A 17,857-nucleotide genomic window follows, 5' to 3' on the forward strand; every position below is an offset into this window, starting at 1 on the left:
TCTATGTGATATTGAGATAGAATTCACCCGACCAGAAAGAAACAATGATGGTGGTGATACTAATGCATTGCTTTCATTTTTTTTTTTTGCTCAGAAAGCGCGTCTAATTGGAGGTCATGTAATGATTGAACTTTCGAGAGAAGATATAGAAGTGGCTTATTGGTATATGTTGGACTATTATGACGAAATTGAAGATTTCAGAAAGTATGTGATTTTAATAGTTTAAGTTTCACAAATGATATTTGTAATTCCACTATTTTAACTAATATTTTTTTATATTCATGTAGTGAGCTTATCCAACTTTTGGAAAAAAGAGAATCATGCTAATGTAAAACAGAGGCATATACAATTGTTTCCAGAATGATTTAGGCAGCGAGTCAAGTCATTATATTTTCTAAAACCTAGATTGGTGACTGGAGAATTTTTCTTTAGCACAAGGTCCTGATTGACGCACTGTCCAATACACAAGGTGTATTGTGAATGGCATACGATATTTGGTCACACTTGTTGATCAAAATCGCATAACACATAATAATGGGTTAATGACGTCTGGATTGCATAATGGTGAACCGTATAACTTTTATGGCAGCTTAGTTAATATCCTTAAAGTTCAATTTATTGGTTTTAGGGTAATTCTTTTCAAATGTCAATGGTACAATACAGATACCAAAGGAAAAAGATCATTAGAGATTTTCTTCTTACATCGGTGAATGTAAACAATCAATGGTATGATAGTAACGCATATTTATTAGCTACACAAGCACAAGTATTTTAGATTGACAATTTAAAGTTGGGTCATCCTTGGAAAGTTGTGCAGAAGATTCAACATATGCATGTTTGGGATGTTCTAGAGAAAGATGATGATGATAATGGTAACGAAAACGACGAAAATGATGACGAGTATGAGCGATGATGATAATGGTAACGAAAACGACAAAAATGATGACGAGTATGAGCATGAAAGTGATAGTTCAATACGGCTAATTAAAGATGACAATGATGAAACTACTATACCATTATGCAGAGAGGACATTGATCTTGAATTAAATGGATGTTGATGTAGAGGTTTGAAGAATGCTTGGTGTAATGAGGCAACTTATGGAAAAGGTGGAGGCGAAGACAGATGAGGAGGAGGAAGAGGAAGAGAAAGAGTACTTGCTATTTGGAAATGATGAAGATGATGAAACAACTGATACATATGATGATTATGATTGATACATCAGATGTCTCTCTTTCTAATTAATACATCTTTACATATGTTTTTTGTTTTCAATTGATGAGTATCATTTATGTTATATTTAAAGCATTTTGTTGCTCAAGGCAAAGAAAATGTTGAATTTGGGTTCTTGAAATGCAATATAAACCAAAAACCATGAATGAGTCAAGAGTTTTTGTTTGAGAATAATAGGAAAACAAAGAACATAAAAAGAAACACTACAAGACAACAACTCATCTACCATGACAATTTCATCACGAGCATAAAGAGTTCATTGTAAAAAATACAAATTTACCATGGGCATAGTAAGCACGTGGTGTATAACAAATTTTTATCACAAGCAAATTTTAGTCAGTGGTAAAATAGTAGTTAATAACCACGCGCAAAGTTGCTTGTTGTAAATATACTAAGCCACCATGCATGATGTTCGTGGTATGATTAATATCAACAATGCCTTTTTATTATTTACCATAGGCATAACGTGTGGTACAGTCATTCATAATTTAAAAAAAAATAGAGAAGGTGGGACACCAAATTTTGCAAAATTTTAAACATCTTTGAAATTTGACAAATCCACTTTGCGCGCTCTCTACCTTCTCCATGCCCTCATCTCTTCCATTTTATCTTCCCTTCCCCTTTTTCAGTTCCTCAATTTTTGTCTTCTCTTTTTTTCTCTTTCACAGTGGCTTCCATATCTACTCCAATCCTATGTCCCCACAAGCACCCTGTTTATACTTCTTCTCAAACCTTTTTCACTTTTCCCCATTCGTCCCTTTGCTTATGCCAGAAGAACCTTCTTCCTCATCCCAGCCAACTTAGTGGAGATGGGACTCTTTGCACCAGAATCTCTTCAAAATTGCCATCAAAAGCTTTGTTTTTGTAGCAATTTACCCCAATTTTGTTGAAAAACCTTATAAATTCGGCCTTGGTTTCGCCTTCTTTCTCACCTCCGCCACTCACTCCATTGATTCGCATGTCCATTACTCCACTGTCATTCCATCAATCTGTCCGTCGAATCTCATCGCTTCGCCAACCAATAGGAAGAGTTTACATTTGGATGAATATTCCTTTTTTTTTTTGGTTGGGTAAGTTTGATTTTCATTTATATCGTTTTTTTTTTTTTTTGGATATTCCTTTATTAATGAGCCTTTGATAATAACTTGTCACAATAATGTTTTTCTTGTTCAAAAACTACCCCTATGCTTATTCTCTCTTATGAATGATGGTGGATGATGATTGGGTTGCAGGGCAGTTTGCATTGGCTAGCCTTTCACTTTATGGCTTAGAAATTGGTATGCAAATTTTTGGACGGATTTTTAGGTTAGGGTTTTGAATTTGATTCTCTATATTCTCACTCAAATTTTGGAACTTTGCTCATATTTTAATTTTGTATTATATTTGTTCTAATACTATTGTAGTTGTTTTGTTGGTTTGATCGCAACTTCTTTTTTCTCCTCTTAACTAGTTTAGGGGCATCATATGGTTAGTAAATTGAAGATGTTTCCCTCATTTTCATTAAATAACTTAAGCTTGAATAAATTTTGGTAACTCATATATTTGAAATATGTCCATTGTGATAAAAAAAATCAGTGGGATGATCCACTTTGCTTCTTAGGTATGTGCATGAGTATGCCTTGTTCTGATTGAGATGTTAAAGGAAAAGCTCCAGTGTAATAAAGAACAGTTTGTATGAATGTCTCTTTGTCTCTCGCCCACTCTATATAATTGCATCGAATTACTTTGATGTAAATAAATGGCACTCCTAATTTCAAGTTGCTTTCTTATACGTTTTGGTTGTGGGTGTTTAATGAATGGAGACGCATATGGTGGCTACGAATGGTGCGACTCGTGTTCATGGCTTCTCAGAAAATGTATTTGCCTTATCCATGTTCTTTGCCTATTCATTATATATTTTTTTGTTTTCTTCCTTTATGTGTATTTTGATGTGCACTCGAGTCTTTTCTCACACTATGCTTTATTGCTTTATTTGAATCTTTTCTGCAGTAATGGCAATTTTCCTTGTTCAAGCTTCTACCTTAAGTTGTAATTCTACCTCAAGGCCAAGGACTCCAAGATCCCTCTCTTTGGTGGCTCACTAAATAACTTCAAGAAACTTGGTTGAAATGTAATTCCAAACTTCAAGTAATTGTTTATTTAGTACAATGATTGCATATATATTGACCGATAGGAGAATTCAAGTAATGCTTTTTCGTTAGTTTTGAGTTTGTTTGTTGTTGTCGGTGCTTATTGATTTTCAATACTACTGAATGTTTGTGATTTACGTTGTTTATAATTTCAGTTGTTAATAGGTTAACAACAAGTTCATAGTATTAACTTTCAAAGGCGTTTGGAGGTGTTCAAGGAAAAGTGAAGTCTTTCAACTGACTTTCCTTGTTATTTGAGGCCATGCTTCTTGTGTAGTTTGATATTTCATAGTATAAATCAATGGTGATGTTGTTAGCTTTGTACATGTTGTAATTCTTTTTTAATATGTGATTATTTAAAAAAAAAATTGTATATATAGTAAATTTCCAATTTTGTGGGTTTATATATATATATTTTTTATTTTTTTTTTAGAATTTTTTTTTTAATAACGGGCATTACTCGTGGTAATTTAGTAATCCACAACAACCATAGTACCCTTGGTGTTAAATTCCAATCTACAATGGGCATTGTCTGTGATTACATTATATTTGACAACGGGCATAGCCCGTGGTAGAAACTAAGACATTTTATTACATCCAGATTACTAACGGACACAATGTCCATGATGGATTGCAATCTATCATGAACATTCACCGTGGTAGATGAGCATTTTTCTTCTAGTGAAATATTATATGATTTTCTTCCATCTCTTCATAATCACCAGCAACATACCTCTCCAACACCATTACCCATTAACACCCTTATTACAACATCTGAAGTCCTAAAAGTTGATTTAGAGATGCAAATTTTTGATCGTTTTTAAGTGATAAAGAACGACATCATCCAGGCTTGCAGCTGGGCTAATGTTTTCAGATTTGTCGGCAAAAGATGAACGAGAGAGGGAGACATACGCATGATGGAGAAAAGATGAGACATACACGTGTGAGATGAAGAGATATGGAGTCATAAACGTGTGAGATGAAGAAAAGAGTGAGTCATACACGTATGTGTGTGACGCGCATATTACTACTATTGGACGACATGTCACCCTTTTTTCAATTGGTTTTGGGCGATTACTGACAGTAAGACGTGAATTTTTAGGGTTTTTAGAGTTTGTTACTGCATTGCAGGTTATGCATCATTTTTGGGATAAATTTATTTATTGGTATATGTTGTATTAGCTATTGACAATTTCCATAGAAGCTTAGCCTCATTTGTAGTTGAATTTCATGGATAATTTTATTGGCACACTAACATGAATTAACCCAAAAAATCCTCAGAATTGCATGCTAGAAAGTTTGTTTAATATTGTATTTCCTTAGCATAGAATATGGAATGTAGCATACAAAGAAGTCAATATGTAAACTTCATCAATCATAAACAAATGGGTGAAATGCAATCTGGTGTCAACATGTAAATTCTTTGTCAAAAAGAAATAGTGAACATGTAGACTTTATTTGTATTGTGAGTAATGTAGATATTGTTATATATGAAGCTTTATATTTTGACGTCTTTTGCCAATACTTAATGTTTTTCATCTTTTTTTATTTTTTTATTTTTTATTTTTATTTTTTACATTTCCATACTATTGGTCAAGCTTTAGGTAGGAACTTGCATCCAAAATCCCATGTTTGAGAATAACATGATTAAGATATAAATCATTACTTTACGCAAAGTGAAACAACAAACTTGACAAACTTTTATAATGTGTGTTGATGCACAAAATCAGTAAGGACTTTGGTACAACAGAAAGTGTTAAGTTTGTGACCTTCGCTAAATTGCTCCGGTCACTAGTGTGGATAAGTATGTAAATGGATAGAGATAGGGAAGCAAACACAAGATGTACGTGGTTCACCCAGATTGGCTACGTCCACGGAGTATATGAGTTCTCATTAATTGTGAAGGGTTTACACAAGTACATAGGTTCAAGCTCTCCTTTAGTGAGTACAAGTGAATGATTTAGTACAAATGACATTAGGAAATATTGTGAGAGAATGATCTCTATTTATATAAGAGAGTTTCTAGTTTCATTTTGACATTGACACGTGTCGTGTTGTGATTGGCTTCTGATGTTGACACGTGTCGCGCTATGATTTGCTTCTGATGTCGACACGTGTCGCGCTGTGATTGGCCTCTTGGTTGGAGGGAAACTCTTCTGGGTCCTTGACGGTATAACGTTGACCGATGCTCAGTAGTTTCGGGATTGGTCAAGTATGGTACAAACAGTGCTCCCCTAAGTTCTCGAGTGAGGGAAGCTCCTCGGTTGGGGACTTGCAAGATCCAAGCCATTAAGTAATCACGAAACTTCTAAGTAGCGAAGTGTGGTATCATTTTCATTTGCCTTATCTGTCACATACGTAGATGTGGCATCTTGTCTGGAAGTACTTTTCCTCCATCCAGGGGTGGTATCTTTAATCGATGAAGATGCACAAGGTAATGTATCAATTTCACTTGAAGCTTACTTATAGTTTCGGTCTTGGTCAAGTGAGATACAAAACCCTATAGTAGGAGTCCCCCAAGTCGCCGAGCTAGGAGATTTTCCGAAAGAAGTAACAGATAAGGTAAGCAATCAGACTTCCAAGCAAGCAACCTGGATCAGAGGTTCGACTTCGGCTTCTGGTTGATTGTTCTCATTCTCCTTGTGTCGTAAACAACAATAAGGATAAGGAGAAGCAAATGGAGAAGAGATGATATGAGATACTTTTGCTTTTGAAGAAGTAACTTTCCACAGGCTTATTCTTGAACTGGGCTGAAGGGTTTTCTGGTTTCCTCCAGAGTATAAGGCCGACTCAAGAATTTGAGGGTTAAAACAAGTCCATCAAATCTAGAGTACGTTCAACCCTAATGATATGGGATACTTTTGCTGTTGACAAAGTAATGGATGTATCGGCATGTGTTCTGTTACGCTTGTCTCCACATGCTTCCTTGTATCCTTCTCACTTGCCCTATCTGTTCCTCAGGCAGATGTGGTATCTTCTCTGGAAGCATAAGATGTTAAAGATAAGTACTCGAGAGCAATGCCAGGTAAGTAATCAGGCAAGGGTTCCAGGCAGTCAGTTTCTGACTAGAAGCTTGATTCCAAGTGCTGACTGATTGCTTTCTTTCTCCTTGTTTTGCAGGTAAGAAAAAGGCCAAAGGAAAAGACAAGGAAAAAGCATGATATGAGATACTCTTGCTTTTAACCTTGATGATATGAGATACTCTTGCTCTGGTATGACTTGTTTGCAGAGGTATTATCAGGAGGAAAATAAGCTGAGTATTTCGAGTGACTCTGTTGAGAGTGCCCTCTTGGATGTGAAGAAAAGTTGAGCATTTTTTTTATTTGCAAGTCTGCCTGGTTGTGGAGGATGAAGGTCGACATTTATAGGAGTCTCCCTGACAACAAGTGGTAGTGATATTCCTTTACCCTTCTTGGTCATAGCAATGTAGTGGGAGCTGTAAGCTTCACATGTTTTAACTTTGTCAGAGTACTTTGAAAAAGTGGTTTGTGGTATCTGGAAAGCTGATTTTACGTGTAAAGATTGCAGACAAGTTTTATCCAAGGAAATCTGGCTCTCGAAGTTCAGAGAGCGGTGCCTCTTCAGTTTTCGAACAAGCAATCTTGTCGGGGATCTGGCTCTCGAGATTCAAAGAACGGTGCCTCTTCGATTTTTGAGAAAGAAATCATGTTGGGAGTCTGACTCTTGAGATTCAAGAGTCAGTGTCTCTTCGATTTTTGAGAAAGTAATCATGTTGAGAGTTTGGCTCTCGAGATTTGAAGGGCGGTGCCTCTTCAATTTTTGAGCACGTGATCCTGTTAGGAGTCTGGCTCTCGAGATTCGGAGAGCGATGCCTCTTCGATTTTTGAGAAAGCAATCTTGTTGAGAGTCTGACTCTTGAGATTCGGAGAGCAGTGTCTCTTCGATTTTTGAGAAATTAATCCTGTTGGGAGTCTGGCTCTCAAGATTCGGAGGGCGGTGCCTCTTCGATTTTTGAGCACGTAATCCTGTTGGGAGTCTGGCTCTCGAGATTCGGAGAGCGGTGCCTCTTCGATTTTTGAGCAAGAAATCATGTTGGGAGTGTTTTCTTGAATGTGAGTAAAGGTTGGACATTTTTGCTAGTCTGTCTTGCCACGGAGCACGGAGGTTGACACACATTGGGACTTTCTAATTATCAAGCAGTGATGCTGTTCCTTTACCCTTGTGGGTAATAGTAGGGTAGCTGGACCTTCAAAATTTATGTGTCTAAACTTTGTCAGAGATCTTTGGCAAAGTTATCTATGGTACCCGAGGAGCTGATGTTGCTGAAGGATTATTTTGTAAAAACATGTTCATTTAAGCAACATCTATAAGCATGCAATTAACAATTAAAGGCGGAATCATGCTAGCATGCACTTAAAAACAAAACATTAACCATGAAATTCAAAGCCTAGTAGATTGGTGAACCAATAAACAACTCAAAACAAAGTGAGTTGAAATATATACCTTTGTAGATTCCTCTTTGTATTTAAACAAAGGCTAATCACCCAAGAGATAAGGCCTTCATTCCTTGCATCTTAGATCCATGGATTTGGATGGATCTACACCAAGGAGAGCATGGATGATAAATGAGTGACCATGGAAGAATAGATGGCTAGCTACAACTTCCATGGTGGCCGGCCTTTCTAGAGAGAAATGGAGAGACAATTCTCACCAATTTTCTCTAAAACAAACCCTTAATGAATAAAAGGCTATAAAGTCATATTTATACCTTTATTCATTTGAGTGGCAAACTTGTAATTAAAGCAAGTTCACTACCCTTTCTCTATATGGCCGGCCATGGGGGGTTGTTTGGGCTTTTGGGTCTTAGTGAATCATTATTCATTAAGTTGTCATACAACTTAAGTCAATGGGCTTGACGTTCGAAGCCCATTGGGCCTTAAGGTCCAAAACCTATCCCGAGGTCTTTAACGAACTTATTCGTTTGATTAATTAACATATTAATTAATCCTTGCCATAAATAATTAAACTATTCAATTATTCTTACTCATTTAGTTTGTTTCATCCATCTCCACCTTATACGGTGTACGATCCATTAGGTTCCTTTTAGCGAGGCAGTGGGCGATCAAAACTCTTTCAAATCGATTATGAATTGAAACTTACTTTCAATTCTCCCTTTAGTGATAATACACTTTTAGGGCTTCCACAAACCATGAGTGACACCTAGCCGTATGTCATGGTTACCCAAGCTAATCAGAAGAGGTTAAGAACCTATTCAGTTTAGGATTACAAATGCAATACGGTCTTTCTCTAATCTAATACTCCTGACCACATTGTTTGGTTTGATAGTTTATTTATTCATGTCTACTATCCAATGTGATTCGTGTTCTTATATGATTTCCTTGAATGTGATTTAGAACGACTTTTCTAAATCTCAATCATACTCTGGCCAGAGATTCTAAATCATATCATAGAGTATTCTCCCTCAAACGGTTTGAAGGTTAGAGATCCCTTGTTGCGCATTCACTTGCCTCCATGACTAAGTGGCTTAACCCCAACGATGCCGTGGACACCCCGATGGGGTGACATTGACATAATCAAAGATCAAGGACTTAACCATAAGACAACTGTGATGCCTCAGGTCAAAGGACTAATTTGCATTATCCCAAACATGAGTTCTCATGTGACATGAGTATGAGAACTCTTCGTTGATCGCGTTCAGTGAACTCATTCTCTACTGAGCACCTACGTACTTGTCTTGATGTCACACACACCAATGACTCGAGACTAGTCACTCTCCCTGAGAGAAGACATAGCACGTACCGATCTTGACGGACTGTCAATGCCCAATTGGCAATCCTATGATCAGGAACATTTAGGATGTGTCTACGAAAGAATGGTCTCATGAATCTAACTTCATTAGATTACATTCTTCCAATCACATATTCCTTGGACTTTATCGTTTAAGCATATAACATTTATATGAGACGGCTCAAACAATAATCTTTGCCCTTTATATTAAACTAGATTAGTTTAACATGTGAAATGTCCGTAAAGTATCATCACATGATTGGTTTTAGGGCACATTTCCAACAATCTCCCACTTGCACTAGAGCCAATCAACTTAGTCATCAGTGATGATACCTCTTTTGTAGTCATTTCATAAATGGCTGAATAGTAGGCCTAGGCAATGGATATCTATATGTTATCCATAGAAGCAACCTTGAGAATAACGACGTCACCATTATACATGATTCTCAATCATGTGGTTCAGTCTCTCATATGAGTTCGGATCTTGATGAGACCTTGATTCCCTGGCTTGAGCTATCGCCCCATTAGTGTCATAGTGTCAGTACACTAGATACACTTTCTGGTTGGAACCGAATAGAGAGTTCATAAATGAACTTTCCCATCCAAACAACATTGTTGCAAACTTCTATATGGCAATATACCTTGCATTCATAATGGAACACACTAAAGTTATTACTTTAATGTTTCCATCCAAATATCTCTTTAGTCATAATAAAGAGATATCTGTTTATCTCTTCATTCATAATGAAGAAACATCCAATGATGGATTAGATTCATAATCTAATACATTTACGCTTCCATTACGTTACTCTAATTCTTCCTCATTCTTTGAGGAATCTATCTTTTAGTATTTCTTAAATACTTAAGGACTCACTTGACAGTTGCCATGGTTCTGATCCTGGGCTTGCACTGATATCGTCTTGTACCTTTCTAGGTACAACCCATATCAATGTTTTTCATACAATATGAAATACATAAATCACCTTTATGCGTATGCATAAAGGATTCTTATTTACGCATTATTTCTTTGGGAGTCAAAGGGTACGTTCCCTTTGAGAAGAGCTACCTCCTAGTCTCACTAGAGTTGTTCTTCTGATTAAAGTTTATCATCATATGAGAAACTTCCTAGCATCTTTTGTCTATTATTAGGGATTGATATAATCAAATTATATCCTAAAATCTATCAATATAGATTTCCATCCCATGTATATAGACTATGTCTCCCATATACATTCTATCTTTATAGAATGTTTAAAGTCATAACTTTAACGAATGTTTAAAGTCATAACTTTAACGAAGAAGTATTCATTTCATTTCCAAAATTAATAAATCATATATACATTCATATATATCACATATATATTTATATATATATATACATACAAATTTAGGAATATGACTAACTCCCACTAATCTTTTGTAAACCTAGTAAACAAAAGATTCATTTACATCTTTATGAGAAAGCAAACGATTTGACCTTTCTCTCATAAGACGCTTATAGCTCCCACTAGCTTGCTAAGATCCATGATGGATGGATCTCTACAACTTACATGTCTTGTGATTCATAGTTTTAGACATATATTATCAAGACTATCTTAATAATGGTTTCGGAAACCTATATTATGTCCAAACATTGAATCACCATTTAATTGTAGCTAGCAATCTTCGAATTAATTGAAACTAAGACTACGTCAAAAATGGTTCCTTCAAAGTCAACCATTCTCTTTGATTGTAGTCACCTTAAGCTACCAATTAGCTTATGAAGGTTTCATTATTTCGGGTCAAATGGTACTTTACCATTCCCATGAGTATATATCGTATATGCACTCAATGTAGTCATAAGGATTTTCATTCTTATTTCTTTCGAATTAAGAGGTGCAACTCTATGACATAGTCATAAAGTTCAAACCATTCAACTGAGACGGTTTATAAATCCTTCTCGACTACCTTGGAGCTTGTGGTATAGGAACTAGGTTGTTTATATTTGTTGATTACTTTCTTGTCTCTCAAAGAACCATTCTTTGAGTTCTATCCTTCGTTCATTTGCTCTTAGGCAAATCACATTGTAGGATTACAATGAACTACCCAACAAAACAACATTTGTTAGTTGGTTTATAGAAGCGATATCCAAAAGTTAATTTAAGGATATCCTACAAGATTGTTATCAAACAAATATTGTGTATTAACACACAACCCCAAATCTTAACATGCTTAAGATTTGTCTTTCTTTCCAACTACATCTTATGGAGTCATGAAAAATTTGGAAGATCTTCTAATTGACAATCATATTGTTTTTAGAAGTATATATCCTATATATATGGGTAATTGATAATATCCAACGAACTAAATCTTATTCATGTTCGTTCTTCTCCTAATGGAGAAATCCATTATCTTATGATGCTTCTTTCCTTGATATCTTTCAAGAAAACTATTCTAAAGTGTTACCAATCCTTGGATCAAATCTGAGGATGTAAATACTTTAGACGTCTTACTCATCAACTTACATTTCTTGAATTCTTTGAAACATTTTGCAAAGTATTCGGACTTGTGTTTATTCAAAAATAAACTATAGTCCAACCGAGAGTGATCTTCGGTGAATGTTATCCAACATGAGTAGTATTATGTTTGTGGACAAGTGCCACTAACATCTAAGTGAATTAACCTCAACAACTTTGTGATTCTTTCTTCTTTCCAAAAGAATAAAGATTCGAACATTTCGCCTCTATACAATTTTAACAAGAAGGTATTGGATCCGGATCTAACAATCCAAAGCATCCATCTTTCACCAACTCATAACTTATGTTTTTAGAGGAATCACAACTTAGTTGGGATTAGTCACTACCTTGCAACCTTTTTGGGTTTTAAGCATCATTATGTTCTAAACAGTTAACACCACCATATTATCTCTACTATAGAGACAATCAATTAGATTACCATAATCCAATCATTGATTAATAAAGAACAATGTTTTGTCAAACAAAACATTTATCCATTTCACATAGTGACGGAATTTAGTTCCTTAAAATTGGAATATAAAGACAATCTATGTTTTTCCAATTTCTTTGGTAGTTCATATGAGGAAGTAAGTACCATCTGCTTTCGCAGAGATCTATATTTGATTCACTTTCCGAATGTGAAGCACCTTTTCCTTCTCTCATATATCTTCTACTTCTTATTAGTCACACTTTTACAACGATTGTAAAACATAGTTACTAATACGGAATCAAGCATTCAAGTAGAAGAACCAACTGTTTTGAACTTTTCAAGAACAATTTACAACACCTTCGAAAGGTGTGTTCTTGACATTTGCAAGACATTTCTTGCAAATACCCCTTCCAATGTCCATCCTTTCATAAAGAAAGTTTGTTCCCTTGGAGTTAATTTTATCTTCTTCATTTGACTTCTCCTTTGACTACAATAGTCATGGTCCCTAAACTCCCACTATCTCTCTTGAAACTTATTTCAATTGTGTTATACACATCAAACATTTTGGAGAGCATGTGGTTATTGTTCATTTATATAGTTTACAATAAACTTAGTGAACCATAAGGATAGGGACACAAAGGTGAAGTCCTTGCCTAGTTCCCGTCTCTAGAAGTGTTTTAACACTTCAACACTCAATGATTCAAAATCATCATAAGTCCATGTTGATGGACTATTTTTGTCAACCAACCATTATGTTCTAAACATAACTACAAACTTTCAAGAGTTGTACAAGGCAACTCTCATTTCTTCATACAACAAATTGTAAGTGAAGAATCATGGCATATTAAGTGTCCATGCCTTTGTGCTTTCTTCTCAAGTTCTTTGTTCATTTAACAAAGAAACAAGCACTAGTGTTTGCATTGACTAAGGGTTGTTCAAAGCAACTATTATTTCTTCATACAACAATTTGTATGTGAAGAACTAATAACACTAAAAATGTCCTTTTCTTTATGCTAATCTTCGTAAGTTCCTTTGTTCATATAACGAAGGAATAAGCATTGGTTGTTTGTGTTGTTCTCTTCATGATAGACTTTTCTAACATGTTCTTCCAATGATACATTATCATTAGGAAGATTGTGAGGATGAGACTACTTAGGTACATATGCAATCCTTTTTAAGACATTCTTTGGGATTGTGGTACCAAGTCCGGAAACTAAAACATTCGGTTTTTATTTGTCAAGTGTTGGATAGCGTTTGCAAATATATTGGTAAACAAATATATAACGAATATAAATTGATTGATTTTAAGCCATTTGATTCGGGTCTTTAAATCAAAATAGCACCACCCACTATTTTTGGCAAATTCCATATCCCTCATTGGAATTCGAGAGTTTTGGATGAAACTCTTAGTAGGGTATGGGAGGCTCACTATTACCAAGCCCACCTCACAATGATATGATGTTGGCTAGCATTAATAATAATGAGAGAGTACACTTACTCATTTGCAACAAATGCAAGTACCCATCTTATTTGGCCTCTAGAGAATGTCACCTCACAATGATATGATGTTGGTTCCATTGCACTTAGTTAAGTCATTCCCACCATGCTTAGTTCGTGAAGGGGTTCAAGAATAGCCTCACGATGATACGATGTCGGCTATCCTCGTTGCCTACACTAACCTCATCATATGTTTATGGATTCCTCCTGAGTATAAGCATGCACTTTGTACTCCCCCATGATAGGGTGAAGCCGGTGTACAAGTCATAAACGATTGGAGCCCACCACGGTGGAAGGCCTACGAAAGAGTGTTCTAAGCACTCTCACGCTTATCAACTTAATAATGGTTTGGTTGAGGGTTTTAGGTCTCATCACATATAAACATACATTTTAATCTCTATTAAAACTATTTTGGTCCTATTACAACTATTGGTCCATATGATTGTTTTTAGTTGTATATAATACTCCCACTATGCTTATAAAACGGTTTTTTTTAAAGCAAGAGTATATGATACTACTAACATAACCTTTGCATTCATTTGATGGACTATATAGTTGCTTTAAGGCCTTAGGATGATTATGAACCTTGGTTTAGTTTCAACACGAGCCTTGTGTTGAATCTCGGTCTAGGAATGGTGATTGATTTTAGTTACGCGTTTAATCACATTAAGGCGTGTTGTCTTAGGGGCGTTGGACCCAACTACTTCATTTTCATGCATATCATATAAAGCAAGAAAGAAGTACTTCAAAGTAAAGGTGAGCTTATGCTCATTACAACATTTGCATAATATAAATTACTTTAAAGTAAAGAAGAGCTTAAGCCCTTTTACAACATTTGATCAAATCAAATTACAACCAAAATTAATCTACACATTCCCATGGTTCAAACAAATTTGAAACGGCCTATCACATAGCTCAATTATATTAGGCTTAGGTTCATAATCACCCTTTAATTAATTAACACTTTAACTAATTAAATTGAATGCAACATTTTCATTTGGTTTTTTTGTATCCATAAAATTGATTTAAATGGAGCTAAACAAAATGAAAATCCAATTCTCATTTAAAGAGACAAAACAATTTTGTTCTCTACCTAATTTGGGCCAATATGCAATAACCACAACTTTTGGGCCATAAAGCAATTAACCTCAACTTTTGGGCTATATTGCAAAACTTTTGGGGTCACTTTGTAAAGACACAAAAGTCCACTACTTCATGTAATTACACTAGAACCCAAAATTTAATCAATGCAAAAACTTCATTAAAGGAGCAAAACAATTTGTCCTTTAGCGTTTTTGGACCTAAACGTAAAAACGTAAACTTTTGGGCCAAAGTGCAAATACACAAAAGTATCAAAACTTTATGTAATTGCATAAAAGACCCAAAAGAACCCTAATAATAGGGTGGCCGGTTTTGGAGTGTTAGTCCACAAAAATTTTGAAAATTTTTCAACAAATTCATAAAGCTTTGCAAGTGGTTTGTGACATAAATTCATGCAAGTGGTGTGTGTGTAAGAGAAGTACTTCTTACACACCTATCACCATTTCCATCACCTTACACAATTTCTATCACATTAAAACATTTGATAAAGCACAAAACAAAGACTTTATGAAATAAATCAAAACTTTGAATCAAAACACAAACATTTTTGTTCTTGGCAAAAATGTCAAGAACAATGAAGAACATTCATGAAAAACCCAAAATTTTTCCATGAACATTTTTCACCCAAAAACATTCCAAAACCATTCAAACTTTAGGGAAATAACATCTAACCAAACTAGGGTACATAGGGGTTCCAAAAGTCACTTGAAAACACTTTTAACAAGTCAAACAAGAACCCAAAAAACCACCCTTTAGATTTGGCCGAAAATCCCCAAAGTCATGGCACCAAATTTTAGCTCCAATATTCATGCTCATATGAACTACATCTACAACATTTGAGATGGCAAATTTTCTAACAAAATTTACATTCAAAGAAACAAGAATAAAGCTTGTAACATATTACAACTTTTAAATCACAAACTATGAACTACAAAACACAAAAGGATTCACCAACTACTAGACCTAGGCTCTGATACCACTTGAAGGATTATTTTGTAAAAACATGTTCATTTAAGCAACATCTATAAGCATGCAATTAACAATTAAAGGCGGAATCATGCTAGCATGCACTTAAAAACAAAACATTAACCATGAAATTCAAAGCCTAGTAGATTGGTGAACCAATAAACAACTCAAAATAAAGTGAGTTGAAATATATACCTTTGTAGATTCCTCTTTGTATTTAAACAAAGGCTAATCACCCAAGAGATAGGGCCTTCATTCCTTGCATCTTAGATCCATGGATTTGGATGGATCTACACCAAGGAGAGCATGGATGATAAATGAGTGACCATGGAAGAATAGATGGCTAGCTACAACTTCCATGGTGGCCGGCCTTTCTAGAGAGAAATGGAGAGACAATTCTCACCAATTTTCTCTAAAACAAACCCTTAATGAATAAAAGGCTATAAAGTCATATTTATACCTTTATTCATTTGAGTGGCAAACTTGTAATTAAAGCAAGTTCACTACCCTTTCTCTATATGGCCGGCCATGGGGGGTTGTTTGGGCTTTTGGGTCTTAGTGAATCATTATTCATTAAGTTGTCATACAACTTAAGTCAATGGGCTTGACGTTCGAAGCCCATTGGGCCTTAAGGTCCAAAACCTATCCCGAGGTCTTTAACGAACTTATTCGTTTGATTAATTAACATATTAATTAATCCTTGCCATAAATAATTAAACTATTCAATTATTCTTACTCATTTAGTTTGTTTCATCCATCTCCACCTTATACGGTGTACGATCCATTAGGTTCCTTTTAGCGAGGCAGTGGGCGATCAAAACTCTTTCAAATCGATTATGAATTGAAACTTACTTTCAATTCTCCCTTTAGTGATAATACACTTTTAGGGCTTCCACAAACCATGAGTGACACCTAGCCGTATGTCATGGTTACCCAAGCTAATCAGAAGAGGTTAAGAACCTATTCAGTTTAGGATTACAAATGCAATACGGTCTTTCTCTAATCTAATACTCCTGACCACATTGTTTGGTTTGATAGTTTATTTATTCATGTCTACTATCCAATGTGATTCGTGTTCTTATATGATTTCCTTGAATGTGATTTAGAACGACTTTTCTAAATCTCAATCATACTCTGGCCAGAGATTCTAAATCATATCATAGAGTATTCTCCCTCAAACGGTTTGAAGGTTAGAGATCCCTTGTTGCGCATTCACTTGCCTCCATGACTAAGTGGCTTAACCCCAACGATGCCGTGGACACCCCGATGGGGTGACATTGACATAATCAAAGATCAAGGACTTAACCACAAGACAACTGTGATGCCTCAGGTCAAAGGACTAATTTGCATTATCCCAAACATGAGTTCTCATGTGACATGAGTATGAGAACTCTTCGTTGATCGCGTTCAGTGAACTCATTCTCTACTGAGCACCTATGTACTTGTCTTGATGTCACACACACCAATGACTCGAGACTAGTCACTCTCCCTGAGAGAAGACATAGCACGTACCGATCTTGACGGACTGTCAATGCCCAATTGGCAATCCTATGATCAGGAACATTTAGGATGTGTCTACGAAAGAATGGTCTCATGAATCTAACTTCATTAGATTACATTCTTCCAATCACATATTCCTTGGACTTTATCGTTTAAGCATATAACATTTATATGAGACGGCTCAAACAATAATCTTTGCCCTTTATATTAAACTAGATTAGTTTAACATGTGAAATGTCCGTAAAGTATCATCACATGATTGGTTTTAGGGCACATTTCCAACAGTTGCGTGTGGAGAGTGGTGCCTCTTCGAAATCTGAAGAGTGGTGCCTCCTCTTTCTGAGGCTCTGCCGACTGCTGAGACTTCTTCTGAACAACCTTTGTGAAGGATCCCTCTTGTTTGTTTATTTTGATTCATGTATATGTACATATTTGTAACTTTTAGAAGATATTAATAAACAAGCTTTACTTCATTTCAACGTATGTTGAATCTTTGTGAATGAAGCATGTAGGTTGAGGTTGTGCTCCCTTAATTTCCCGAGTGAGGAAAACTTCTCGTTTGGAGACTTGAAAAATCAAAGTCACTAAGTGATGGTGAGACTTCCGAGTATCAAGGTGCAGTAGCATATGGTAGGAGTCCCCTAAGTCTCCAGTCGAGGGAGTTGACGAATGAGGCATTTCCTTTCTAAGTGTTGGCATTGATGATGTACTTGAAGAAATAATCATATAGGCCTACCGT

This window comes from Malus sylvestris, chromosome 7 (genome assembly GCF_916048215.2).
Source record: "Malus sylvestris chromosome 7, drMalSylv7.2, whole genome shotgun sequence".
Classification (NCBI taxonomy): domain Eukaryota; kingdom Viridiplantae; phylum Streptophyta; class Magnoliopsida; order Rosales; family Rosaceae; genus Malus; species Malus sylvestris.